The sequence below is a fragment of the Panthera leo genome, chromosome A3 (assembly GCF_018350215.1).
Source record: "Panthera leo isolate Ple1 chromosome A3, P.leo_Ple1_pat1.1, whole genome shotgun sequence".
NCBI classification, from domain to species: domain Eukaryota; kingdom Metazoa; phylum Chordata; class Mammalia; order Carnivora; family Felidae; genus Panthera; species Panthera leo.
In genome coordinates, this window is record NC_056681.1 from 40,653,347 (window position 1) to 40,681,055 (window position 27,709).

A 27,709-nucleotide genomic window follows, 5' to 3' on the forward strand; every position below is an offset into this window, starting at 1 on the left:
TTTATTCCCTTTCCCTTGCATCTCGCATTCAATTCACCTGCAATTGTGTTCAGCTTTGCCTGGGAGATATATGTCTAATTTATTCACTGTTTTCTGTCTCCACTGTCAGCACTCTAGTTTGTCATTATTATCTTTTGACTGAATTCATGCAAGAGAATCCTAGCTTGTCACTCAGCTTTACACTCTCGCCTAGTTCTAATTGTTCTCTAAACAACAACATATAAAACATTTGATAATTTAAATCAGATTAGGTCATTCCCTTGCTTAAAACTCTCCAGGGTTTCCCACTGACACAGAGAATGAAATCCAAACTACTTAACAGTGGCCACAGAGCTCTGCATGCCTGGCCATTTATCTTTCTGATTTCTTCTCCTACACTGTTATTTACCATGCTCAAAGTACATTTAAAGCAGATTGAACATCCTCTCTTACAGCCTCCACTGTTCCCATTTTCCTGAAACGTTTTCTTCCATATCTTCACATAGTTAGCTTCTTTCTCTCAATCAGTTCTTAGCCTGAATGGCATGTCTTCAGTGAGGTCTTCTCCGACAACATATTCTAAATAATAACTCCTATGTGTCATTCTTTATCATGCCACCTTTAAAAAACTCTGCAGAGCACTAATCACTATTTGAAGTCATCTTATTCATTTATTTTTGTAGCAGAGTGTTAGAATGAGTTTTTATTGGGGAATATGGCTTTACAAAGTAAACCAGATGTAAATAAGGTTTCAGAGTGGGACCTGGGAATCAGGTGGATGACTAACAATTTCTTGCCTGCAAAGACAAAATTAAAGAATCATAAAAATGGAGATTGAGAGATGATTTAGGGAGTTGTTTTTCCCCCCTTTGGTAGCCATTAGAGTGCTATTACTAAAAATTAGGGGTGCATTGGTGGCTTAGTTGGTTTAGTGTCTGACTCTTGATTTTGGCTCAGGTCATGATATCCGGTTGGTGACATTGAGCCCCAAGTCAGGCTCCGTGCTGTCACCATGGATGCTGCTTGGGATGTTCTCTCTCCCTTACTCTCTGCCCCTACCTTGTTCATGCTCTTTCTCTCTCTCAAAAATAAATGAATGAACTTAACTATATATATATATATATATATATATATATATATATATACACACACATATATATATACTTAAATATATACATATACTTAAATATATAAATATTTAAGTTTATATAAATAAACATATATATATGTGTATATATATATATATATATATATATCTGGGTGGCTCAGTTGGTTGAGCATCCAACTCTTGACTCTTGATTTCAGCTCAGGTCATGATCTCCAACTGGTGACATCAAGCCCCTGAGTCAGTCTACATGCTGACAGGGAAGAGCCTACTTGGGATTCTTTCTTGTTCTCCCTTTCTCTCTATGGCCCTATCCTGCTTGCGCTCTTTCTCTCTCTTTTAAAGATAAATAAATAAATATTTTTTAAAAGTTAAATTATATAGGGGTGCCTGGGTAGCTTAGTTGGTTGAGCATCCAACTCTTTTAAACTTTTTTTTTTTACATTTATTTATTTTTTGAGAGACATAGAGAGACAGAGCACAAGTTGGGGAGGGGCAGAGAGAGAAGGAGACACAGAATCTGAAGCAGGCTCCAGGTTCCGAGCTGTCAGCACAGAGCCCGACACGGGGCTCAAATTCACAAACCGTGAGATCATGACCTGAGCCGAAGTCAGACGCTTAACCGATTGAGCCACCCAGGCGCCCCTTGATTTCAACTCAGGAGCCATGATTCCAGGGCCATGAGTTCAAGCCCTGAATGGGGATCCATGCTGAGGGTGGAGCCTCCTTAAGATCCTCTCTCTCTCTCTCTCTCTCTCTTTCCCTCTGTCCCTCTCTTCTGCTTGTATTCTCTCTCTCTCTCTCTCAAATAAAAATAATACATTACATAAAGTTATAATTAGTAAATTATATTAAAAACAGATAATACACATGCAAAACTCATCACTTCCTGATTATGTTATTATGTTTTGTTATTATCTGTGTTCTTGCAGTTACTAATGCGTATTGTATCTGTATGGTAGAAATACCATAGACAGTGGTGTATTGCTGTGCATGTCTTCTCAACTCTGTTTTTGGTGAGATTGCATTGGTGTTTGAAATTAGCCACAGTGGAAGTGTTTATACCAAGAAATTGGCCAACACTGTAAGTCAGGGCTTGATTTATTGTTTGTTCATAGTCTCAGCTTAAGGTAATTGAGTACATGTTAATAATGGAGACTACACTTAAAATAAGCATGTTAGGTCTCTAGCTGTTTGTTTTAGCCTGTTTGGGCTGCTGTGACAAAATACTGCAAACTGTGTAGCTTATGAACAACATAAATTTATTGCTAATGGTTTTGGAGGCTAGAGGTCTGAGATCAGGTGCTACCATGGTCAGGTGAGGGCCCTCTTCTGGGTTGCAGACATCTCGTATGTTCACAAAGCAGAACAGCTAGAGAGCTCCATGAGATCTGTCTTATAGCACCACAAATCCCATTCATGAGGCCTCACCCCTTATAACCTCATCACTGCCCGAAGTTTGACCTACTAATACCATCACTTTTGGGAGTCAGAATTTCAATGTATAAATTTGGAGGAGACACAGACTTTCAGATCACAGTATTGTTACATTTATGAATAACCCAGGAATTGAAGAAATATCTTTTAGTATTCCAAAACTATTATCTAATTCAATAAAAAATCACATTATTGAGAATAACAGAACTTTATACTTTTTTTTAAAGAAGCAGCTTTATTGAGGTATGTGATATACTTCTTCATATCTCCATTTCATATTATTAATGTAAATAAAAATATCAACTACTATTCGTGTTGTAATTAAATTTTATTAGTTGCAAGTCTATATTGGCTATAGATACAAAGGCCTGGCAAAAATAGATTAAATCATTCTATGAGAATCAATTGTCCAAGTGGAATTTACAATATAATATTATATTTTTATTATTTTTATAAATTATGTGCTATACCTTTTTATAGCAGTAAAATTTATAATATGCTTATGTGTATGTGTATATGCATATGTATTTTTCCCCAGATGCTCTTTTTAAACATTTACCAGCACAGCACTGTGCTAGACCCACTGTCTATCCCATAAGAAGGCAGGTTATTTCTTTTGTCACCTCAAGTCAAGAAGGGGAGCTTTTCTGAGACCACTAAAAGAACATAGATTTTGTCCCCCACAGTTAGGGAGGGATGTTGTGAATTTGTATCTTACTCCTCTTGCAAAATCTAAAAGATGAGAAATAAGTTTGGCTGGCTGCTGTAAAAGGAGGAGCAAAGAAACAGTTGCTTCTGGAGAAACTTGCCAGCATCTCCAATGATGTGGGGCAAAGTCTGAGTAAGAGTTTCCTGTGGACCACGATGGGCCGCACATGAGGCAGCTCAGGCACAGAGTCAGCTTAGATCCTCTACAAGGAGATTGCCCAGATGAGTAAAATGAATTGGTATAAAGAAGCTAGAAATGACCTTTGGATTTCTAGAGCCAAAGGAGATATATATCTTGCATAAGGAGAATTCCAGGTGAGAAGTTTTCAACTTGTGAAGAAGTTGAACTGAAGAATTCCTAATATGCCCCAAAGAGAAGGAGGCAACTTTGAACTCCCAGAATAGGAGACATATTGCCAGTTTGTGACAATATCAGACATGGTAGGTCTTTGCTTCTCCATTTTCTCATGTCTGTCATCAAGTTGACAAGCTGAGGGAGGAGGAAGAGAAGTATAGACTGAGGGAAAGGAAACCAAAAACATCCCTCTATTCCTTCCTTCCCCAGCAACTGGCTTGCCCCTATGACACATCTATCTGTGGTAAGAACAACTCCTCAACTTTTAATCAGGATTACATTTGACCATTACACAAGCTTGGATATCTTAGGATAAAGAAGATAGTGGGAGACAAAAATATTATTGCCTTATGGTTGAATCCTATAAGCCATTCTTGTTCAATGAACCACTTATATTTATTTAGTACATTTATTTTCTTCACTGTAGGTTGAAAGCTTTAAGAGAGAAGGGACCTGGAACATAGGGGCACTAAGTAAACATCTGTTGCATGAATGGATGTGTAAAGGAATGAATGATAGATCATTGGTTCTTCTATTGGCACATGATGAAGCAGCCTCCGGGAAGACATATATGGAAATTACCTTTAGTATAAATGTTCTCAGGTAGCAGAAAGAGAAAGAATGAGAAAATTCTATTTTTTGTGGGTTTTTTTAATCTTTTTAAATTGAAGTACAATTGTTCAATTCTGAATCATTAGAAGGAGAATGGAAATGGGTGGATCTGGAAGAGGAGCCACTTTCATGTGGGAAAGCAATTCATATGGTTTTTGATCAGTGAAATTGAAGAGCAGGTGTTCTACACATGCATGCACAACATATAGTCAGTGATTAGAATAGGGTACTAGATTCCTGAAGAGGGAGACAGAAAATGAGGCAAGAGCAGAGATATTGTTAAGCAATTCTATTCTTTAAGTCCTTTGAATCTGAGGGAGAAGAAAGGAAGAGCATAAATTCAGAAATATGCATGGGCAGAGAAGCCCTTGGATGAGGTAGAGCTTTACAAATGGCCTTTAGATTTTTATCTTTGTGCACTAGCTCCGCATTTACCCCCCACCCCCAAATAGTCAAAGCTAAAGCTACATGAAATCTTTAGTCTAAAATGAAGAATTGGAAAACCACAGATGGTAGGAGCTTAATTTAGGTAGAATGAAGAAAAATAAATTTTAATAAATTGAAATTTGGACACAAGCTTTATGAAAATAACTAAAATTTAACTCCCAAGTATTTTCTAACAAATTCCCAAACATGTTTAATGATAAACTCGTGAGGAAGAAATTGTTAATCCCTGTCAGAGTGAGTCGATGTTGGCTAACATGTATTGAATACCTGCAATGAACCAGACACTGCATTTTTTAAAAGTTTATTTAGTTGTTTTGAGAGACAGACAGAGACAGAGAGAGACAGGGACAGACAGAGAGAGAGGTCAAGAGAGAGGGAGAGAGAGAATCCCAAGCAGGCTCTGTGGGGTCCATGCAGAGCCCCACATGGAGCTCCATCTCAAGACCTGAGCCAAAGTCAAGAGTTGGAGGCTCAACCAACTGAGCCACCCAGGTACTCACAGACGCTGTATTTTTAATCCTTAAAGCAGCCCTGAGAGGAAGAGACTTTTTATTTTTTAAAGGACTTGGAGAGTTTAAGCTCACCCATTTCCTCAGTTAGTACAAGCTTAGATTGAACTCACCTAGAGTCCATTTGCTTCCGAGTCAGGGTTTCAACTTTACTTTGCCATGACGTTCTTTTTGGATTTAATGTTATTAAGGAGAAAAATGGATGAGGCTGAACATATTTCACTGGCTTTCATGAGCATCAAACAATCGGATTTCCTTGTCCTTATTATTTTTAGTCCTCTGCATGCAGACGCACAGCATTGATCTACAGGAAAGCTTGTGTTTTCTGTTGTCATGGTGCACTTCCCAGAAACGAAGTATGATGTATGTTCTCTTTTGAAAACAATTGATAAGTCTCATGTTGAGCAGAAACATTTATCTTCAAATTCATTTGTCTATTCTTCATGAAAGGAGTTACAAGAGTATGTTGGTTTTGGTAATCCAGGTCCATTCCATTTAGTGGATTTTCTTTTATTAATATATCTCTACTTAAATTCTGATCTCAAAAAGTGGCCATTAATTAGCTTTGGGGGCAACACAGCCATTTTTTCTGAGAACTGGAAAATCTGGTAAATGCTTTGTACTTCTGCTTTGTCAAAAACATTTATTTTTCAGAATTGCCTGGGAACATTTAATGGTACTCCATAAATTTCACGCATTCAGTAACATTGGAATGGAGGCTTTGAGAACTGCATGCCCTTCTTAATGACATGTTGGTTTTGTCTCAGCACCATGGCTTCAACTTAGTTCTTAATGGGCATTAATCTATAGTGTATAAACTTCAGGTAGCACAGTTGGTTATTTGTATCTTTCTTTCTGGATATGCCCAAGACAGATCCAAGAATATCTCCTTTCATTTTGAGAGTTTAACTCTGGCTTTCAGTTAAAAATATTTCCAATCAACAAGGTGAAACTTCTTAAGATTGAAGGCCTCTTGAAAGCAAAGGATGGATCTTATAAACCTTTGCATACCCTAAGGCGCTAATTCTTTAGTTCACCCATTCACTCATCTTATAAACATTTGTTGAATTCCCACTATAGGCCAGGCACTGTGCCAACTGCTGAGGCAGGGCCCATACTTGTGAAAACTGCTAGTTACTTAGTTTCTTCCAAATCATTACTAAATTAGTACATTTTTTACAATTAAAATATGAAGTGGGGCACCTGGGTGGCTCAGTCACTTGAGTGTCCAACTTTAGCTCAGGTCATGATCTCACAGCTCGTGAGTTTAAACTGCACTTTGGGGTCAATGCAGAGCTCACTTCAGATCCTCTGTCCCCCCTTCTGCCCCTCCATTGCTTGCTCTCTCTCACTCTCTCTCTCTCCCTCTCTCTCTCTCACTGCCTCTTTCTCTCTCTCTCAGAAATAAATACACTTAAAAAGTATGAAATAAAATTGTCCTGGCCAACATGAGTGTATCTCTTTAAAGAGGTGATGCTATCAGTAAAACAAACAAGAAACTTATTTTCCTAGTGTTTACTCTCACCTGCATCTTGGGAAATAGTCAAGGGATCTTTCCAAAACTGGGCTAGTTTACACTTTGGTTTTAGTTAGGCAAAGTAAGAATTTCCTTTAATTTGGCCCTCTGACTTGACAAGTCCCTGTGAAGCTATGATAATATTTCACAGGAATTTATCAGACTACTAAATCAGAGTACAGGAAAGACAAAGAAAATGTTGGAACAACAGCTATAGAGACTATTCTGAAAGTTGTGTAATCAATAGGGCCTTGGGAGACACTTCCAAGGTTGGTCCTTTCCAAATGCACACAGAGGGTGGGGAGGGAAGAGGAGCTTTGGAGTTGGGAGGGTGGATATGGCAGATAGTATCTACACATGACAGATTCAAGTTCATGCAAATATTCTGAAGAAAAGAATATGTCATGGGTAATTTTTAATTCAATAGGATAGAACTTTGACCTCCAAAAGGATGGAGGTCAGTGAGTTTTGGAATAAGATGACTACTCTTTGGACTCAAACCATGGAAAACATTTTCCTGCAGAATATAATGTATCCATTTGTCTGTAGCAGGAAATAAATGAAATTATTTAAAAATGGTGTCCCAGAGAAGGCCTGAGGCAAAGTTGTATTTTAAGGGTATGAATACTGAATGACATGATTGCATAATTCAGTGTGGTCTGGATTAGTTGAGCAAACCATGGGGACATACTTGTCTGTTTATTTTCCTACGTGTTCTTGAAATTAGTGTCTAAGGACTACCCTGAGACCTGTCTTAACATCCTCTTGAGAATGGATACATGGACTGACATAAATTATTAACTTCTCCCTGGACAGGTCCATTAATATTCTGTGAATTATTATGGCCTTATTTGTTTCCCATCAGTTATTCTTGGTCTCTTTCCATTAAAGAGAAATCCACTCTTACTTAAATTTATGTCTGTACAGTGAAGGTGAATTTAGCCAACTGCTCTTTGAATCTATTTAATCCTAAAATTATTTCTTTAGGTAAACTTTAATGTATCCTCAAGAGTCTCTTTTCCTGAAAATGCCAAAGATAAACTCCCCTTAATTGGGCATAAAATAACAGGTTTTAAACTTGAGTTGTTCTATAAATGACAGTCTGTTCTATAAGGTTACTAGGTCAACATAGTCAGAATCTTTGGTGGTTTTTTACAAACTGATACTTAAAGATCATAAAGACTGCTCTGTTTCAGCCCCACACTGACAAAAATTAAGATGTTGAGACTCCAGGAGTGAGTACCTAATGCAGGGAGATGACAGCTATCTAGATATGACCAGGAAGTAGCCATGAAGTGATAAATCATCTGTATTTTTTTCTGTGCTGTCCCAGTAGAAGTGTTCTTAAACAAAATAGATTACATGTCATAGTTATTGGCAAAAAGAGTAGACTTCATCACCTTTGCCCTAAGCTGCATTATATCTGTAAGATCTTAAATAATAGTGTAAGTTCCACCAGTAATATATTAGCTTATTTTCTACTGTATTCTTGCGTTTTACTCCATGTGGTTTTCAGAATTTTAAAGTTGGGAGGGGCCTTAAAAATAATTTAGTATAAATCCCTCACTTTAAAGATAAGGAAAGTAAGAACCAGAGAGGGTAAGTGACCTGCCAAGGTCAAACCACTTACAGCAATACAACTTTTAAGTGACCATTTGGGAAATTCCATAATGATTTCAATGGAAATCACTAAAAGTACTATTGAGATCTTCAAAAGCCCAGTGTCAGGAAGTGATCCTGAATTGCTGGGTCCAGGGCTGATGAAAATTCCACTGTAGCTGTAATAGCTTAGCCAATAATTATATTATAATTTCAGTCCCCTTGGAATGCATTAAAGTTATTGGCTAAAATGGTGAGAATGTTAGTAACAGAGTATGTTCCTTCCAGAGGTGGGCCTAATGCCCTATTCATTTTCTTCCCCTTTGGACAATAAAAGTGGTGCTTCGGGCCATATTGACCAAATCATTGGAAAATCAATTATTATTGAGTTAGAGTTGAACAAAAAAGCTTGAGAAGTGTTTAATTTATTCCTCATAACATCTATTCTTTTACAGTTCTTGTAATCAGTGATCCCTGGCTGACTTGTCTATGATTTCTGACAGGAAACTTTATTCTCAAAAAAAAAATTTTTTTTAATTTCCCCCTGCTATCCTTCCAAATAAGAAAATCATTAAAGGAAAAGAAAACAGCATTCAACATAGTGAGATAGGAACAATTCAGTTCAACTATTATTTGAGCAAAGCCTGTTTCCCTAACTAATCAAAATTCACAGTAATGTGGGGAAAACAAAGCCAGACTGGCAGAAATAATACAGTTAGGCTTAGGAAAGACTTAGAGTGCAGTCATAGCTCATAAAAAGGTTATTCAGAAAGAAATCTGATGGCTGTGAAGTGAGAAGCTAATGCTAGCATGAGCAGAGCCTTACGTCATTCTTCAGTCGGTGTTCTGCTGTTCTGAAAAGGTCCCTAAAGTCAATTGCATCTTTCACTTTCTTCCCCTCTCCCTCCATTTCTTCCTTCTTCCTTGTTTCTCTCTCCTCTATATTCCTTACCTTCCTCTTTTCTCTGTTTCCATTGCTCCTTCCTTTCTTCCCTCTCCTCCTCCTCTTCCTCTCCTGTTCTCCTTCTCGTTCTTGCTTCCTTTGTTTCTCTCACCCCCTCTTCCTTTCTCCATTCCACTCACCCTTCTTTCCCTCAGCCCATTTAACTCTTCCCTTACTCTCTTAGCTCCATCCTTCCTCCATTCCTTCTCTTTTCTACACTGCCTTCCAATATTTTTCCAGGCTCTTCTCTGTTTTGGTTTTGGTTTACCCCCTGTACCAGGTCATGGGACAACATATGAAGTCCTCATACTCAAGACCTTACAGGCCAGGGCGACAGACAAATTATCAATACTCAAATAACGTGTGAAGAATGAAAACGTGGGGGTGTCTTAAGCTGTTATTGGAGAAAGAGTTTCTCTAAACTAACCCAGCCTGGATGGTCTGAAAAGGCTTCTAAGAAGAGGGCAAGGAAGGGGGTCCTGAGTGGGAAACAGTGTGTGCAAATGAAAGGAGGTAAGAGAGAGGGGGGCAAACATAGAAAGAAAGGAAAGAGAGATAAAAATGCATGTTGCTGTTAAAACACTGAAGGGACTCTTTCATGACCAGGAATATCATGGTAAATGTACTGTGTCCCAGGGATCTCTGAGGACTATGGCTCTTTCTCAGTTAAGCCCATGAGTCTGTCGCCATATTCAAAAATCTGATATTCAAAGTACTTAATAACAGGTATAGCTCAGGTACTGACCAATCATAATGGTCATAGTCTAAAGTGCTAAACCAGGTCTTGGTCTTAGGAGCCCCATTAGTTGCTTGAATAAGGGAAATCATGAGCATTCCAGGGGAGGACCTGAGATAGCTTGGGCAATTGGAGGGGAATTTAAGGAGCTTGGGGAAGTAGCTCTTTAAGAACCACTACCATAGGAGTCCTCTAGTATTTTAACTACCAATGTGTACTTAAACAGCCAAAGATTAGCCTTGTCTCCCCTGAGGTTTGGGTCAATGTTTCAGCTCCAGCCCATGATCTCTGGGGGCTCCTGCAGGGCCTTAAGGCAGATATACAAATCCTCCTTCCTTTGAGCATAATGAAGAAGCCAACCAGTACTCCTCCTAACTCACCATAACTGGAGTGACTGCTCCTACAAAACCCCTTCCTTCTGTTCTCAGACCTGATTCTTAATGGAATCAATTAGACACATGCTGATCCATGGTTCCACCACTCAGCCCTGAGGACTGAAGAAGGAAAGAAAAGAAATGATGGGGTATTTGTCTCCAGGATCCAAAGCACTTTGGGAAGTTATATTGGCCGAAAGCCAGTGGTATCTAGAGCACTCTTTCCCTTTTGCTTACCTCCTCTAGTCTACTCCTAAATGACCTACCCCTAACTAATTTTATGCCATGAAGACAGAAACTTTGATAATCTTGTATACTTCTGATTCCCATTCATTCATTCATTCATTCATTCATTCATCAATGATTCTTTTGAGTACTGAATGAATTGATGAGTATATGAACTTCCTTCTGGCCCTACTCTAGCTATAGGAAGAAAGGAAGCAAAAAAAAAAAAAAAAAAAAAAGCCCATACTGAAAGGAGTGAGATATGGTCCTGAAAATCCAACAACTGTGTTATTATTTTCCCATAGACCATTGTAGTTCAGTCCCTCAAGAAGCGCAGTAAAGATGATTTAAACTATATCTAGGGGCTCTGGGACTAGTAAGCACTGCGCAGTTTGAACAAAATCCAAATACTTTACTGTGACTGAAAAGGCCCATGTCATCTGACTGTCACCTTGCTCTCTAAACTCATTTTCTACCACCCTCAACCTTGTTTATGTTATTCCAGCCATACTGGCCATCTATTTGTTCTTTGTATACACCAAACATTCTCACTACATGGTCATTCTTGCTGTTACTATTTTTTCTGCTTAAAACGCGCTTCTCCCAGATTGTCTTATGCCTCTCCCAGATCCTTTTATCATTCAGGTCTCAACTCAAGTGTGAGCTTCTCAGCAAGATCTTCTTTGAACTCTATCAAATATGGCCCCCTTCTCCCCACCTGCCCAAGTTCAGCTTGATTACATTTCCCAGCTTCATTTTTTTTTCTTAGCACTTATTACTATCTAAGATAACATTGCTTATGTATCGTTTTCTTCGTTCTCTCTTGCTTTCTCTCATTGCTAAGACCTAAATCCCTTGAGAACTGACACCTTATAGGCTGTGTCCTCAGCATCTAGAATAGTTCCTAGCACATTGTCAGTGCTCAATAACTATTTGTTTAATGAGTAAATGCATTACTGGAGGGTGGACAATACCAAGCTCTCTATAAATTCAATGGGTATCTGTGACCTGCCCTTGATTTCTATCCATCATTTACAAATTGGTTTTTAAGTAAAATATGTTAACAACATCATAAAAATATTTTGGAAAAAGTTTTATAGATTTCAAACTTTCTACATTTTAAAAACAACCAGAAATGGAACATTTGGATAAGCAGGCATTTTGAAATGCAACTGCTCCTAATTGATTAATTGGTCATATAAATTTAACCTTTTGCAAAGCAGATTTATTTAAATCAGAGAACTGAAAAGATAGGAGCTCAGTAGCCAGAGCTCTCTATCACCAGATAAGAGATAATAGAATAAGTTGATGGCAGATAAATTCTATTACTAGTAAATAAAAGTGTGCTAACAAATACTGGGCTTCACCAGCTGAAAGACTCCTATATGCTTACAAGATTTGAGGGATCATTCTAACCTTTTTAAAGTAGGATCTAGGAATCCCCCTAGACATTTTAGCACAAATAAATGTTCAATGAGTGCACTTGTTTTTATGCATTGCCTTTTAGAAAGTAACATATTTAGTGGCAGTACAAAATGGGAGAAGGAAAATAAATGTTCAATGAGTGCACTTGTTTTTATGCATTGCCTTTTAGAAAGTAACATATTTAGTGGCAGTACAAAATGGGAGAAGGATGTCTGGAGATATAAAGTTGTGTGCTGGGATTTGACTGCATTATTTCACAGCTGAGCTCATACTCTTAGTTAGCATTTGTAAGCTCTTGCATAGGTGCTTGGAGCTGTGTAGAATATGGACAAGGTCTACAGTGGTGAAACTGGCATTGTCAAAAGAAGGCAAGTGTCCCAGCCACATCCAAAGTCAAAAGGAGTTCATATCTTGAGGACGTATATGAGGATTTATTTCTAAGAAGAGGGACGGGGGTTTCCCCTCCCCCAGGGTTGGATGGAAGTTACAAGACGGGCTTTTAAGAGGTTCCTGGGGAGTCAACAAGGTCTTCCATTAACCCTCCAAATGCTCATTTCTTCATCTTTCTCTTATCTAATGTCTTTGCCTTTCTTTTCACTTATGTAAGCTCCTCTTGGAAGCTACATACCATTGTCTTGGTCTGCCAATTAAAAGAGAAAAGCCGATCTTTGAAGGGTTCCTTTTATTCATGAAACTTACCTATATGTAAGAAGTAAAAAAAAAAACAGAAAAAAAAAAAAAGAATTATAGTTACACGTTGATCTCTGATGACAAAAGGAAGCCCAGAGGCTATTAGCCCCTCATCTAATGTAAGTCAGTCCCCAAACTTTGCTTTTATATCATTATCTTATATTTGGGGGTCAGGATCTTTGCTTTGTTTTGTTTTGTTTGTTATAAGTGGAAAAATATGGAATGGGAAGAGAGAGGTATTCCTGATAGGTTATTTAATTAACTTTGCTATATAGTAAATGTAGATAATGCGCAAGAGATAAGTTATTATAAACTTCAGAGCTGGTCTCAGATATACTTATCACCCAAAGGAAATTTTGTTAGTTAGAGGAACTACAAGATACTATCTTTTTATATTCTAAAAAAAATCCTTATTTCTGCCAGTGTGGCTTGGTTTCGCTAATACCTAATTATCCACCATCATTGACTTTTATTATGATTGGTTTTCTAATAGGTGATATTAATATTCAGTGTTTGAATATGTTGCCCATTAGTGTGAGAAAAAGCCAATAATGTGACACTAATATCATATTTAATGTGATTTATTATTTTAATTTTTAATATGGCTCTTGATCATTCCATATTTTTAATATTCACATTTTAAGATTGTTAGACTTTTTTTCAATTACATTTCTGTTTTTGCATAATTAGTATCATTTCACCTCATCTCCTGTCCCTTAGGTGCATAATAATGCATCATTATACCTCTCCACCAATAGGAACAGTGAAGATTCAGAGATATGAAAGTGATTTACCTAATTTTTTAAAAAGTTTTTTAATTCTGTTTTGAGTATTTGTGCCTTCCTTTCTCCTTGACTCAATTTTCTCTTTCTATTTGTTCTCTTGGTTTTCCCTTTGCTCCCTACCTCTTTTCTTTCTTTACTTTTCTCTTCATGCCTCCCTCTCTCCCCCCATACCTTTCTTTCTTTTTCTTCCTCTTTCCTTTATTTGCTTCTTTTCTTTGAAAGAACATCAATAAGAAAATTTTTGTTCTGCTATTGTATAAGGAATAATTGTACAGTATAAAGTTATAACTTATATTGAAGAAAAATGCTTTCTAGGACACATCTTACCACCTGCTCAGTTCACAGTCGTTCTGAGAGGGGTCAGGGACAGCAAGATGGAGGCCCTGGCAAAGCAGCTGGAAAAGCAGTGGGTGAGGAAGCCATATCTACATACAGCTTCGCTTTTTCCTTGTCTGGGAGCAAATTACCTAAGAGTTTCCTGTAACTTTCCCCTCCTCTTCTGTGGCAAAGAGTGAATTCCATGTTCCTGAAATTGACATGAAGTAAAAGAGTGGCATGGTCTCTTGCCAGTAGATTAATGGCACTGCCATGCTGGGTAATGCAGTGCCATGATAAGCCAAATCATCTTTGATTATCTCATGACACTGATTAGAATAAGTGTGTGATGGGAAGAGAAAAGATGGTGACAAAGTTTTAACTCTACCTGTCTAAAATCTAACTCAACATCTTGTTCTCCAATTTGACTCTTTCTTTAGACTTTTCCATTTCTGTTGATGGTTTCATCATTCTTCCTTCCTGTCACCTGGACTCAAAATATCAAAGTTATCTTTGGTTCTGCTGTCTTTTCATCCTAAATCAGTCCCATACTTTTTTCCTTTAGTATCCTTGAGAAATCTATCTTTTCACTCAATTCTGGGCCTTTTCCTACCCTTCCTCCCAACTCTTGAGACTTTTTTCTTCCTGTCTTTGGATTTTTCTTTTCAACTCCATTCCAAGTCTGCTGTTAGTTTAATCAACTACTTTGGCCAAATCAGCCTTTGCCATAAATTCTTCAGTGTACTTCTGTTAGATTCAGAATAGAGTATAAACCTCTTAGCCCAGAATATAAGGTCTTCCATAATCACTCTTCCCTCCTAAGTCCTTTAACACCCTCTTTGTTCTAACAAGGCAAGCCTGCATTGTTTTATTTCTTGACCACTCTTGAGTATTTGGTAACAGGATGCTCTCTGTAAGTAATGTTTTCATCTCCTCCTGCCAACCCCCGTCCCCCCCACACACACACACACAGATATACCTCTGCACAAACACCTGTCTCTGACCCTCCCTTTATATTACTGCCTGAGTTATAACTCCCTGGCAAATGTTTTGATGGTGACAAAGATGAAGAGAAAGAATAAAACAAGTTTGAAGGAGAAACTTCTGAGCTGGGTTTCTGGCCAGAGGCTTGTAGTTGGAAATTACCTACCTGCCTGTTGCCATTCACAAAACATTCCTTAAATGAAAGCAAGAGAGAACTTCTATTCAGTGGAGTAAAAGCAAATGTGATATATAGCTGGTACAAAAAAAATTATGGAACTCTTTATGAAACAAACTGGTTTCCCTTTGAGCTAGGAGCACATACTGGAACAAGAAAAAAAGGCAATGGCCACAATTTGGGTCTCTTTTCACATCATCCGGGGGGCAAGGGCAGTGGCTTATTCCTTGGATAAGGCAACATCTTTCTTCCTTTGCTTATTTCCCAGGAGCTGGTAGGATTTCCAGCTTTTTGTGGCTTCCATCTCTTCCCCAGGAGTTGTGATATTTAGAGTGTTAGTCAACAGACCGATCCTGTTTTACATCTTAATTTCATCCTCATAGCACAGTCTGATTAAAACTTGGCAATATTAAAAGCAGATTAAGGAACCAAATAAACCAGCCATCACATAAAGTCACCATAGTTTTTAGTCTAAGTTATTCTCAGGGACTGTCTTCACACAATTTGGGGTTGCTTTAGGAGAACAATAACTAAGTTTTTAAAAGTCAGTCCAGGGGCACCTGGGTGGCTCAGTCAGTTAAGCGTCTAACTTTGGCTCAGGTCATGATCTCCCAGTTCATGGGTTAGAGCCCCGTGTCCAGCTCTGTGCTGACAGCTCCAGATTCTGTGTCTCCCTCTCTCTCTTCCCCTCCCTGACTCACTTTCTGTCTCTCTCTCAAAAATAAATATTAAAAAAAATTTAGCAGTCCAAACTCTTAACCACAGAACATCTCACATGTGTGTTCTACTCTTCTACTTCAAACTCCAAACACTCCTTAAAGTCATCAAGTTATGAGGTCAACAGTGCCCCTGCTGGTAAAATGGCTTCTTTTTTTATCCCTTCTTGGTTTTCTCTGGCCCAAAGTTAGAGAAATCTGGCAGTCCACTGTAGATTAAACTTAATGAGTAGTTTGGAGCAAAGATTCCAGACCCAAATCTCTTCAGGGTCATAGGGTTCAAGTGGTTACTAATGCCCAACTAAGGAGTACTTACTTTACAAAATGGTGCCTGTCTTCCAGGTGCACCAAGTATACTAATTACCCTTTCAACTTGTCTTCCTTCCTTTGATGAGCAGTGAAGAAATTAGCAAGGTAAATAAAAAGTATTCTCTCTGCTATGTGATTTGATTCCACAATAAAATCCTGGAAAAGGTCTCATATTATTTCTCCTTGACTATTTATTACTCTCACCACACTCTACCCCCACCACATCCACCAAACATGGAATGCTTTGAACATAGATTTTGAAAATAAACAGAACACAAGTGCATGCTAAAGAGAGTGGGTTTGAATGTGGTTCATTATTTAGCAGTAGTGAGCTTCCAACTCTATTTACCTGTCTCTTCTCTGTTTTTACCATTTTCTTTGTCCTAAAGCAAAAACTGGCCATTCTTCTTGTCTTTATTAGCTTTTTTTTGAAATGTGTTTTAAAAAATTGTACAATTACATTTATTCATTCACTTATGTATTCATCAATTATTTAATGCAAAGTTTGGTGTACTTTACCTGTATAGGGCCAGATTGCAAAAAATAACCAATATCGTAGGCTTTTCAGGCCATGCAGTCTCTGTCACAACTACTCACATCTGTTATTGAACATAAAAGCAGCCATTGATAGTGCACACACGAATGGGCCTGGCTGTGATCCAGTAAGAATTTACTTACAAAAGAAAAAGAAAAAAAAAAAGTGGGCTGTTGTGCACTGATACCCAATTTAACACATTGATTAGCTCCTATATTCTTATTACTATGCTACTGTGTTAGGTTCTGGGGAGTACAGATGAACAGAACTTGGTTCCTGCCTCAAAGTAGTAACAGGTTACTATTTCAAGAATCAAGTCTGGCCTTAGACCAAGTCATTTTTGGTGTCTGGTTCATCTGCCTGCTGTTCTTTTCTCTGCCAGTATCTCTGGCCCTGTGCTGCCCACCCCCATATGCCATCCAGAGTGGCTTGGTATTGCATAAATTCTCTTCCATTCCTCCCCCAGAACAAGCTGGCTCTCGGCACATTGTCCCCAACTAGCCAGAGGACATAATAAAATAATATACATCAAAGAGTGAATTACTGGCAGTAGCTTAATTTGTTCATCCTTCAGGAGTACTTACATATTAAAAGAGGCTGTTATAAATTCACAGACATCTACTTCAACCTGAAACTCTTGGCAGAGGGCTAGGGGAGAATTTTCTGGTCAGGGAAGTGCATGGTGCAATCCAAATCCCACAGTATCAGTGACCACAGGTGCCTTTCTGTGATAATGAAGATAACCAACATGTATTGAGTCTGCATCACAGCAGTCATTATTCTAAGTGCTTTCCAGGTAAGATCTACTTAGAGCTTCCTAATAACCCCATGAATGAAGTGCCATTATTATGCCCATTTTATAGATGAGAAAAATAAAGTTAAGACAGTCTAGATAATTTGGTAAAAGTCTCACAACTCCTACATAGCCCAGATGGTATCTGACACAAAAATGTTTAGCCTCAATTCAGTAACTGTAAAGAAGCAAATCTTCTTTAAATCAGAGAGTGTTGGGCTCCATAACAGAACCTTATAAGAGAAAGGAAAATTAGAGGTTGTTTACTATAATCTTATTCTAAGGACAAGGAAACTGAGGCTCAGAGACAGTTTTGGTTTTGACAAAATCAATGCAGACTGCTGTGAGTAAAATGCTGCTCTTAATGGTGTTTAAAAATATATATTTCTTTTTGTTAGCTTTGTTTTTCAGTACTACATGGCCTCTTGACAAAATAGCAGTAAAGAAAACATGAATTCATTAGAAAAAGATTTCTTCCTGCTGGGGACATTAGTCTGTGTAAGACTCTGTCATGTGCAACTTTGCTCTTCTAAGTGTGCCCTTATTATTAATCATGGGCCAACTGGGGACACCTCATTGCCTGTCATCAACTGGGTGAGTGAGTCTTCGTGAAGCAAACCCACCCACCGTGCTCTATTGAGTGGGAGAGCAGAACAATACATTCCTTCATTAAAAGCTCACATCTAGACACCAGGGCTGACTATGCCTTCTCTGAATTTCCCAGAGGGTAGTTGAAAGCCCTGACAAAACATAGTTAAGGCGAGAGATTGCTGTCTTTTTTATAAAGACTGTAAAGAATTTCCCAGTCAGATGGCTCAATTGCCTGAGCAGTCTGCTTTGCATAGTGAATTCCATTTAGTTAGAGCAACAAGTGTTCAATTAAAAACAACCAGAATTGTAAAAAACTTAATATCATGTGACATGTACTCACATCTTATGTTTATTGTAGGTATAATTTTAGTTTCTTGTGTTTTCTTTAGGTGTATTTTCATAATAACTTTTAAAAATCGAGGTGGATCTTAGAAGCAAAAGAAGATCTAAGTTTCATTAGTTCTTGAGATACTAGAATCTGATTGTGTAAATTGTCATAAGGCTAATGGAAACTCATAGCCTCAATTTGCACATTATATTGGGAGTTGATCCTTCCAGTGTCTTCTCATGAGGATTGGTTTACATTAAATAAGGATTAAACAACAGGGGTACCTTCACCAACTGCACTGCTGACTTCATTTTCAATTGAAAAAAAAAAAATGTTGGGCATAGAGAAATGATCTTTCCAATATGTAAAATTATATGTCATATCTCTTCTATATATGTCAATTTAATAAACCCAAAGCAGAGAAAAACTACTAGTTCTTGCTACAAGAAGTCTACAAAATATAGATAGCTTTGGTTACCTGCCCATAGCAAAGGTCAAGTAACTCTGAGTAGGACTAAACTAATAAGATAACAAGGGGACTAGATATTCTGGAAATGCAGAATATGGTGGTAAAAACTGGGTGACATTGAAGCTTATCCAGAGAGAATTAAAAAATGCTATTTATCCCCTACCCCCATCTACTTTTTTGATTGACTGAGATTTTCTACCCTATCCACTTTCTGATTTACTGAGACTCTAAGGCAACCATCACTTTTTATGTTATTTGGCAAATGTACTGTTAACTCATATCATAGTCTTGATTTTTTATAGAAGAAATTGAGAGTATTATATTGTTATTAGGTTATGTAGCTGGAATGAACCTAGGTATTCTTATTCCAACCCAGATATTTTTCTACTCTGACAGGCTGCTCTCCATGGTGGGAGTTGGGGCACAGGCAGGGGTGAGAGGGTGGTGATGGGCGTGGAGGAGGAAGAGCATGCTCTTCATCTCTTCTCACATATGCTTCTAAGGATATGAGTAATAGAATTATTGTGTTGAGTAAAAACTTACTTGCACATAACAATTTTCTCACCACTCCAGAGTTAGGTTGTCCAGGGTAGGTACAGCTGCTCAACACTGTTAAGAAAGACCTAAACATCTTCTCTCTGCCGTGTCATTTTTAGTGTGTTGATGTGACTCCTTGGGGATAACATGGCTGCTGCTGTTCCAGTTATCACAATTGTGTTCAAGTAACCATATCTTTGCTTTTAATAGGAAAAGCAGATGTTTACCAAGAGCTTGTAGCAGTCTTCTACTTCTACTTCATTATAATTGTGTCACAAAGTCACTCCAGCATTATGGGGGTAGTCATCTCTCCTGTGTTGGACACACCTCCATGCCCAAGCAAACAGAGCTCTGTTATGCATAAAAAGGAGGGAATGGATTTGTAGATAGTCAATACACTTTGTCTGCAACAGTTACTGATTGGGTACTATGAGCCTACTTCTTCTATATGCCTGGATACACAGGTTTCATTGGCAATACCTACAGTAGTCTCACCTTTGGTTAAGCTTCAAGGAAATAAAACATAGCTACTCTTCAGAAGAAGGTGGCAGACCCTGATTTAATGCATGATACATTGCTTGCACACTTATGATTTCCCAAAAAGAAAGATAAACCTGGCCTCAGAAGCCTCACTATATATAGCATGGAGTACTATTCTATTTTGTCCACTCTGTTTCCCTTCACATTTCATGAACAGTCTCTTTAGTTATTTTATTATTTATCTAGGACTTACATAATTTTAGAAGTCATTTCCTCTTATTCATGTATGTTACCTAGTCTTTAGCATAGAGAGAGAGGAGCCATCCAAATGATGAAATTCTTTTCTCTCTGGAAAGAGCAAATATTTTAAATTAAAGCATATCAGAAACTTAAGTTTTTGTTTCTAAAACTAAGGTTGTCTACATAAAGCCATTCCACATTTAGGCCTTTCATGACTGGCTTTTCTTTCATTGAGAAATGGATATTTAATGGTCATCCTATATAATAGCATGAATACATTGTTTGAATAGAAGATGTAAGAGGGCCCTCTTCCCAGGAAAGAAAGAAAATCTGAATTGGGGCTTAACAGCATCCCAGCCCTGTTGCAAGTGGGTCTTCCTCCACAGCAAGAAGGGTCATAGTTTCATGTTGCCTTTGCTATGGTGACCCAGCAGTTGTGGAAACCACCACACAGAGTGACCAGCAGAAATGACCAGAAACAGCTGTGGAAGAACTGTGCTCACTTTGCTCCAAGAAAATCCACTATGTAAGAAGTTGGGAAGTTGAAAAGAAAGTGGGTTTCCTCCACGTAGTTTTTCTGCTAAAGGCTTAGAATAGTTCTATATTTCCCCCTTAAATTTAAACCACAAACCTGTTTAAATAACCTATAAAATATAAAGCTATTTTCTTTTGCTTATTCCGTGTGTTTTTTCAGACTGTGCTAGTGTAGCAGGCAGCTCCCAGTTTACTTCCTGCTTAGGTAACCAGTCACTGCTAGAAACACAGAGCCTCGGGACACCCTCCCCAGCCTAGACATCTCTTGCTTTCTGCAAGCGTTCATAACCCCATGGTTTAGTTGACTAATTCTCCTGGAAATCCCATCACACACTTTATTTTTTCTTAGAACTCATATCGCGATTTTATGGTTGAACCATCTGTTCTGAGGCTGTGTCCAGCTCACTGTTCTATCTTCAGGGCCTAGTTGTGTGCCTCTTATCCAATGGGAAGTCAGAACATTTTGGTTTTAGGTCAAAATTGATCATGTAAGAGAAGCTAGGTATGCAGTCCTGATTAGCTTGAGGACAAAAGGAAGGAATAAGGAACTTTTGAAGGCATTTGCTTGCCTAGTGGATAAAAAGATGCACGTTCCTTGGTTCTGACTTTTCTCTCCATTGTGATGCCATCACACAGGTTGGCTTTGGCTATTTATTCAATTCTATTTCAACTAAAATAAAACATGTGAGTTTGGAACATTTCACCATGCTTTGCCAAACTATGATAGTGACTTGGTTTCCAAGGGTGGCTGAGGTATTACAACCCTGCTGGTTTGCCTCCAAATTTTAGCCAGTATCCTGGCTAATGGAATAGAGAGTCCAAATTGCAGATCTCTCATTTGTGTCTCATTAGAGAGAGAGAGAAGGAAGAGAAATAACAGCACTCTCCTAACTGGAGATCTCAACTTCTGCCTGTCCTTTTTATTGGACATGAAACCAGTCATACAAGATTAGATTCACCATTGATGACTTGGGTAACAAACTTGGGTAACAAATTCCTACACAAGGAAAGAAGTAATACAAGTCTGATCTGAACAACCATCTTTCACAGGAGCTTTCATAGGAATTTCTTGATCAGTAAAATTTGACAACGTAAAAGCCAAGGCTCCTTAGTACAATGAGATGGGACACAATTGCTTGGTGGTTAAAGGCTGGAGCCAAAAAACCTGGGTGTCATTCCAGACCCACCACTGACTAACTAAATGATGCTGAGCAAATTACCTGATCTCTGTGTTTTCTTCATGCGAAAAATAGTAGTGATAATAGTAACTACCTCATAGAATCTTTGTGAGGATTAAGTTATATTTTGCTTAGAATAGTGCTAGGAATATATCACACAGGTTTATTAATAAGAAACCTCTTATCAGTAAGAGTAACTGAGGGCTCTGAGACTATTATAGATAACAATAGAGAAAGTGTAGATACAGTGTCCACGAGGTACAGTTGAGAGCCAGATGAAGGTGACCCAGCTCACAGCTGGAAACCTTGAAGGAATGATCTCAATAATGGATGGCCAAGATGCAGATTAACAACTGGGGCTGGACATCCTACAAGCCTGGAACTAGCAAAGGCTTTGCAAAGTCTCTGATGCCATGAGCTTTACATTCCCTAAATAGAATTTATCTTTTTGAGCTAGTAAGACTTGTTGCTGTGTCATTTTCTGAGCTGTGCTTCCCTTCCATACCTTTCATCCACCTCACACTCCTTTGGGATGTTTTCTAGGTCTTAGTAACCTCTCTTGACAAGAGAAATGGAGCTCAGGCTCTCAGCAGCGGTCCAAGCCACACAGATGTTATGGGTCAAGGAAGACCCATTACATTTCCTGAGGTTCTCTTCATTGGGCAGGGTATTGCATGGATGGCACTTGTAGATATTCATCCCTGGAACCTGGCTGGTTGAAGGTGCAGTAAATACAAGAGAGAGTTGAAAGATAAACTTGACTGCGTATATCCTTTCCATTTCATAAACTGCCTACATAGTAAGCACACTGACTGGCAAAAATTAGAGCTATGATAAATGCAATAAAACTGCCCATTACTTGCATAATTGAGAATTATAAATATTTTAAATAATAAAATTGTGAAAAATTCCTGTATTAGTGCTCCGGGAATGTTTTAAATCTGTAAAGACTGGGGGATTCATAAGGATGGCTGAAGACAAAATCTTTCCTTTCATATCTCTGAGATCAAATATTTTTCTTGGATATTTCAAAAACCTTCAAAATTGGAAAGAGTGAATATGTGAGCAGTTAAGAGGAAGGAAGCCCTGAAGAGTGAGGGAAGGGTAGTTCTTCTGGGAAGATGTATTTAGGAAAAAGGGGAAGAGCAAAGAAAAAAGAAATGCAAAAATAGAACTAATTTGACACTGTATATATGTCTTTCATTGCTGTACATCCTTTTGCCCCCAAAGGGTATAATTTGATGTGATTTAGTAAGGCTTTCTGCTTTAATTAGGTATCTTAGTCCTTGAAAATTGAGACTAATCCCCAATGTGTGAGAGGCATGAGATATTTAAATATTACTAGAGAAATACAAGAGCAGTATAAACTAATATCCCAAGGCAGATCCTCTTAATAGATTTGTAATGCTTGTACATAGAGGAAAAAAAAGAAATAGTATTTGTTCTAATCTTTTCTATAATTTAGTCCTTAATATGTTTGCATATCTAGTTGTATATATATGTATATGTGTCTATATTATATACCTATGATAAATGTTGCTAGTTATAGGTGAAATACCCACTTTTACTTTTACTTCTTCATTACTAGCAAACCCAATTTAATTTGGGATGGCAATGTACCCGGCTTTTTTTTTTTTAAAGACATGTTTCCCAGACTCCTTTGCAGCTACCTGTGATTGTGTGCCATGGTTCTGGGCAATGCTATCTAAGTGCAGTTACTGGGGGTTTTAGCAAATTGTTCTTTTTTTAATAAGTGCAATGCCCCTGCTTTCTTGACTGGAATTCAGCTTATGAGGATGGAGGTAGAGAACATTAGGTTGGAAGAGCCATGCTAAAAATGGCAGACAATAAGAATAACCCCAGGCATTGGTGAATTTGTGGAACTGTGTCTTATTAGGGTGAAAAATAAACTCATAATTGCTTAAGCCTCTTATATTAACTGTAATATACTTACAAGGGTATATATGGAACAACAAAGCATGAGAGGGATTAAAACAATTCTTATTTATCCATCGCCAAGGCTTAGATAGGCATGTGTTAGATTTGACACCTGTTGGGTGGGTGTAGCTATAAATTTGGAAATGTACAGGGAGATCCAACCTCCACAACAATACAGTATTTCTACATTTATAGTACTTGAAATATAGTAGGTATGCTGTACTGATGTGTTCATTTTTAGAATAATTCTAGGTTTATTTGTCTTTCCCCCCCAGTGGGAACATCTTGACAGAAATTTATCAACAAGATTTTGATTTTATACAAAATACATTTAACTTATTTACTTGATTTGATCTTTTCTCAGTATCTTGTTTATTCATCATTCTATGTTATGGTTAAAGGGAATCTAATTGGCAAGATTGTTTTTAATGCTACTATGTAGATAAGAAGACACATTTTAAAACAAATTATAATTAATAAAACGACAGATGTGAAATCTTTAACAAACTGTACCAGGGAGCACAAGGTATGTGTGACAATTACAGCAGAATCAGGCATGCAGGTGCCATTTATTTTCTTACCAGCTCCAACCTTTGGGCCAAGAGGGCAGTTGATCTCTCCTGGATGTTTCAGAGGGCTGCTACTCTACCCGCTTGTGAAAATTCCGTTCCTCTGAGATTTGTGCCATTGGGCTGCCTCCCTGTTATCTACTAACCTTCTGCACACTCACCTTCACTGACCGAAGACTTTGGCCTAAGATGCACAACCTTCTTCTCTATTCAGGTCTCTCTCTTCCTGGCAGTTGAAATCCTTATGTGTGTAACCCTACTGCAGCATTGCCTCTCACATGCTGGACACGATATCACTCTACCCGTAAATACTTCAGAACATACCTCCAAAAGATGAAACACTACTAAGAAACACATCCGTAATGCATTAATGAGCAAACAGTCACAGTTCACACATCTTCAGTTGTCTCATCTGTTTTCAGTTTCTTTGTTTAAATAAAGCTCCAAATAAGGCCCATATGTTTCATGTAGTTGGCATGTCTTTTAAATTAGTCTCTCTCGCTCTTCCACATTTTTATGAAGATATAAAATATAGTAAAGAGAGAAAAATAAACTAAGATATACAGCTCAATGAATTTGTGTATAACTAATATCCAGATTAAAATATAGAACATACCTAGCACCCCAGATTTCCTCATGCCCCTTACTCATCTATACCACTCCCCCAGAGGTAACCACTTTTCTGTTTTAAATCTGTTTTAATTAAACTGTCAGTCTGCTCTCCCTTTCTTTCCCTCCGTCCTGCCTTCTTTCCTGCCTTCTTTTATTCTTTCCTTCTGTTCTTCCTTTGTTCTTGCAATTATTTTTGTTCTGTATAATATCTCATAATGGAGATTTTGCTAATGACATTATTAACATCATTTAACAGGCCATTCTGTCCCCTGTATTGCCACTATCTAATAGTTATGGCTATATTAGATCCAGCATACAAATGCACACTTGCACACATACACATAAATATGCAAACATGTTTGTGTGTATATATGTGTATATACACATACAAATATACACATACACCATTATTTTATTAAGAGCTGCAAAATGGGGATATTCTAATTGTATCTTTTGTTCTCCACTTATTAATGTCAATCATCTATAAAGAAAAACTTCTATTAGGTTATCAAAGTTACAGCCCCAATAGGAAAGGCAGGAAAAATTCTCATGCTTTCTGTTTATTTATGTTTTAAAAATATTGAATTGGTTCCTTAGTAATTTCTAAAAGTGTCCAATAATTTTACTTTTACATATCATTAAGAAAAATAAACATAAATTTAAAACTATTTGGTATGTTCCAATCCACTGCATTTATTATCCTTATTAGTACTCCAGCTGTCCCATCATTGGTCAATAAGAGCCTATTCAAATAGATTCCTGAGTCTTTTAGACATGATCCTAATGGTTTTTGATAGCTTCCTTGCTCTTTGGTGCAACAAAACGTTGCAGGCTTATGTTGTATATTTTCTTCCCAGATCTGGAATCAGCCATTTTTCCAAGGAATGTAGAAAAGGAGATCTTTTTTAGGATGGGAAATAGGCCCGATGCTACAAATAATCCAGCAGCAAAAGAAAACAAAACAAAAACTGATGACATAGGAGAAAGGGAAAAAACGCTAGCAAATCTTTCAGTGGTCAAAAGGGGCTGGGATCTGATGAAAGTATTGGCTTATAATGGGAGAAAACAGCTAGTCTTCTATAATGTGTATGTGTATACACATACACACACACACACACACACACACCGAGCACACACACACACACACACACACACACACTGAGAGAGAGAGAGAGAGAGAGAGAGAGAGAGAGAGTGAGAGAGAGAGACTGACTAAAACCTGCATTGTTGGCCAGCATGCTGGAGATGCAGAGAAAGGCAGATGCTGTACTGGAGTCCAGAGAGTATTCTTATCTTGATGAGCACTGAGTAATATATGGAATTGCTGAATCACTATATTGTATACCTGAAACTAATATAACACTGTATGGTAACTATACTGGGATTAAAATTAAATTAAATAAAAAAGACCCCAAAAAACAAAAGTAGACTGCAGACAGAATTTCCTCCTCTTCAGAGGGTCTCAGTCTGTTTTCTCTTCAGACTTTCAACTGACTATATGGGGCCCATCCACATTATGCAGTATAGAGCATAATCTGTTTTACTCTAAGTCTACTGATTTCAATGTTAATGCCATCTAAAAAACACCTTACAGTATCAGGCAGTGTTTCACCCAATATATGGGTATCATGGCCCAATCAAGTTGACACATAAAGTTAACCATCTCTAAGAGTGAAAGTACAGATGTTGGCTGGTAGACATGATGAAGAGGCTGTAGGTTTCTTCATATCTCTGCTCAACTGTCACCTTAGAGAAGGCACCTCTGACCTCCCTGACTATATCTCACTGCCATCATATGTGTATCTCCATCATTTTTATCTGAGATAGTGCCATATCTCATGTGGAATGCTGCACAAGCCCCCTGATCATCTCCCTGCATGCATATTGCCCCTATATAATCTAGCACCTTCACCACAGGCAAGGACGTGTTTTCTGTCACATTAAAAAAAAAAAAAAAAAAAAAAAAAAAAAAAAACTAATCACATCATATCCTTCTCAAATTTTTCCATTGTCTAAATTAAATTTAGACTTCTTAACATGGCTTTTAGAACTCTTCAATGCCTGGTCTCCATTGAATTTTGCAGTTTCCTCTGCTCATGTCCACTACAGATGCTTACCAGTTTCTGATCCCTCGAATGCTCCATTATGCTTTCCATCATGAGATCTCTGCACTTTTGCATATGCTGTGCCCCCTGCCTGGAATGCTCTTCCTTCTCCTCTTTACCTTGGCAACTTCTCTTCTTTGTTCATATCTCAAACTGTCCTTCACTGTATCTCTGACTATATCTGACATCTCCTCCATCACACTCATAAGCATCCAACATCTCTCCTTCATGGCGTTTACCATAACTGCAATCTTGCACTCATTTATGCAAAGCTTCCATTAGTTTTCATCTCCCTCCTATGGCAGCACACTCAATCAACATGAGTGAGTTTACACGTTGTGGATTACCATTTAGGTTACAATGTGAAATATAGATTAGAACATACTAAAGTAAATAAGTGACATAGATAATAAATGTTATGAATTCAGAAGACAGAGAAAGTTTACTGTGAGCTCCTGAAAATTTGTCAGAGAAAGGACTTAAAATTCATCTAGCAAGATGAGTGGTGTCCAGAAGTAGCAGAGTATTATGGTTAAGGGCAAAGATGCTGAAGTTTGACATATGAATCCCAGCTGAACCGCTCAGTATCTGTATAACTTTGGAAGAGTGCTTTATTGCCTCTAAACCTTTATCTGTAAAAAACAATGGGAATATTGCTCGTGTTAGCTCACATTTACTGAGCACTTACTAAAACCTAGAGACTATGCTCAGAGTGTTATGTGGATTATCCCATGAAATCTGAAACCATGAGATGGGTGTTCTTCTTGTCCCTGTTTTGCCAATATGAAAATAGAAGCTCAGAAATTTGAAATTACTTTCTCAAAGTCACATATCATATTAGCACCATCTCATAAAT

At 37.9% G+C, this 27,709-nt stretch overlaps 1 protein-coding gene across 1 annotated transcript in view; it reads left to right on the forward strand.

Annotated features, from left to right (window-relative positions):
- Positions 1 to 27,709, forward strand: part of MACROD2 (mono-ADP ribosylhydrolase 2) — a 2,023,701-nt gene that overhangs the window by 1,396,868 nt on the left and 599,124 nt on the right. The gene's annotated exons all lie outside the window — the stretch shown is intronic.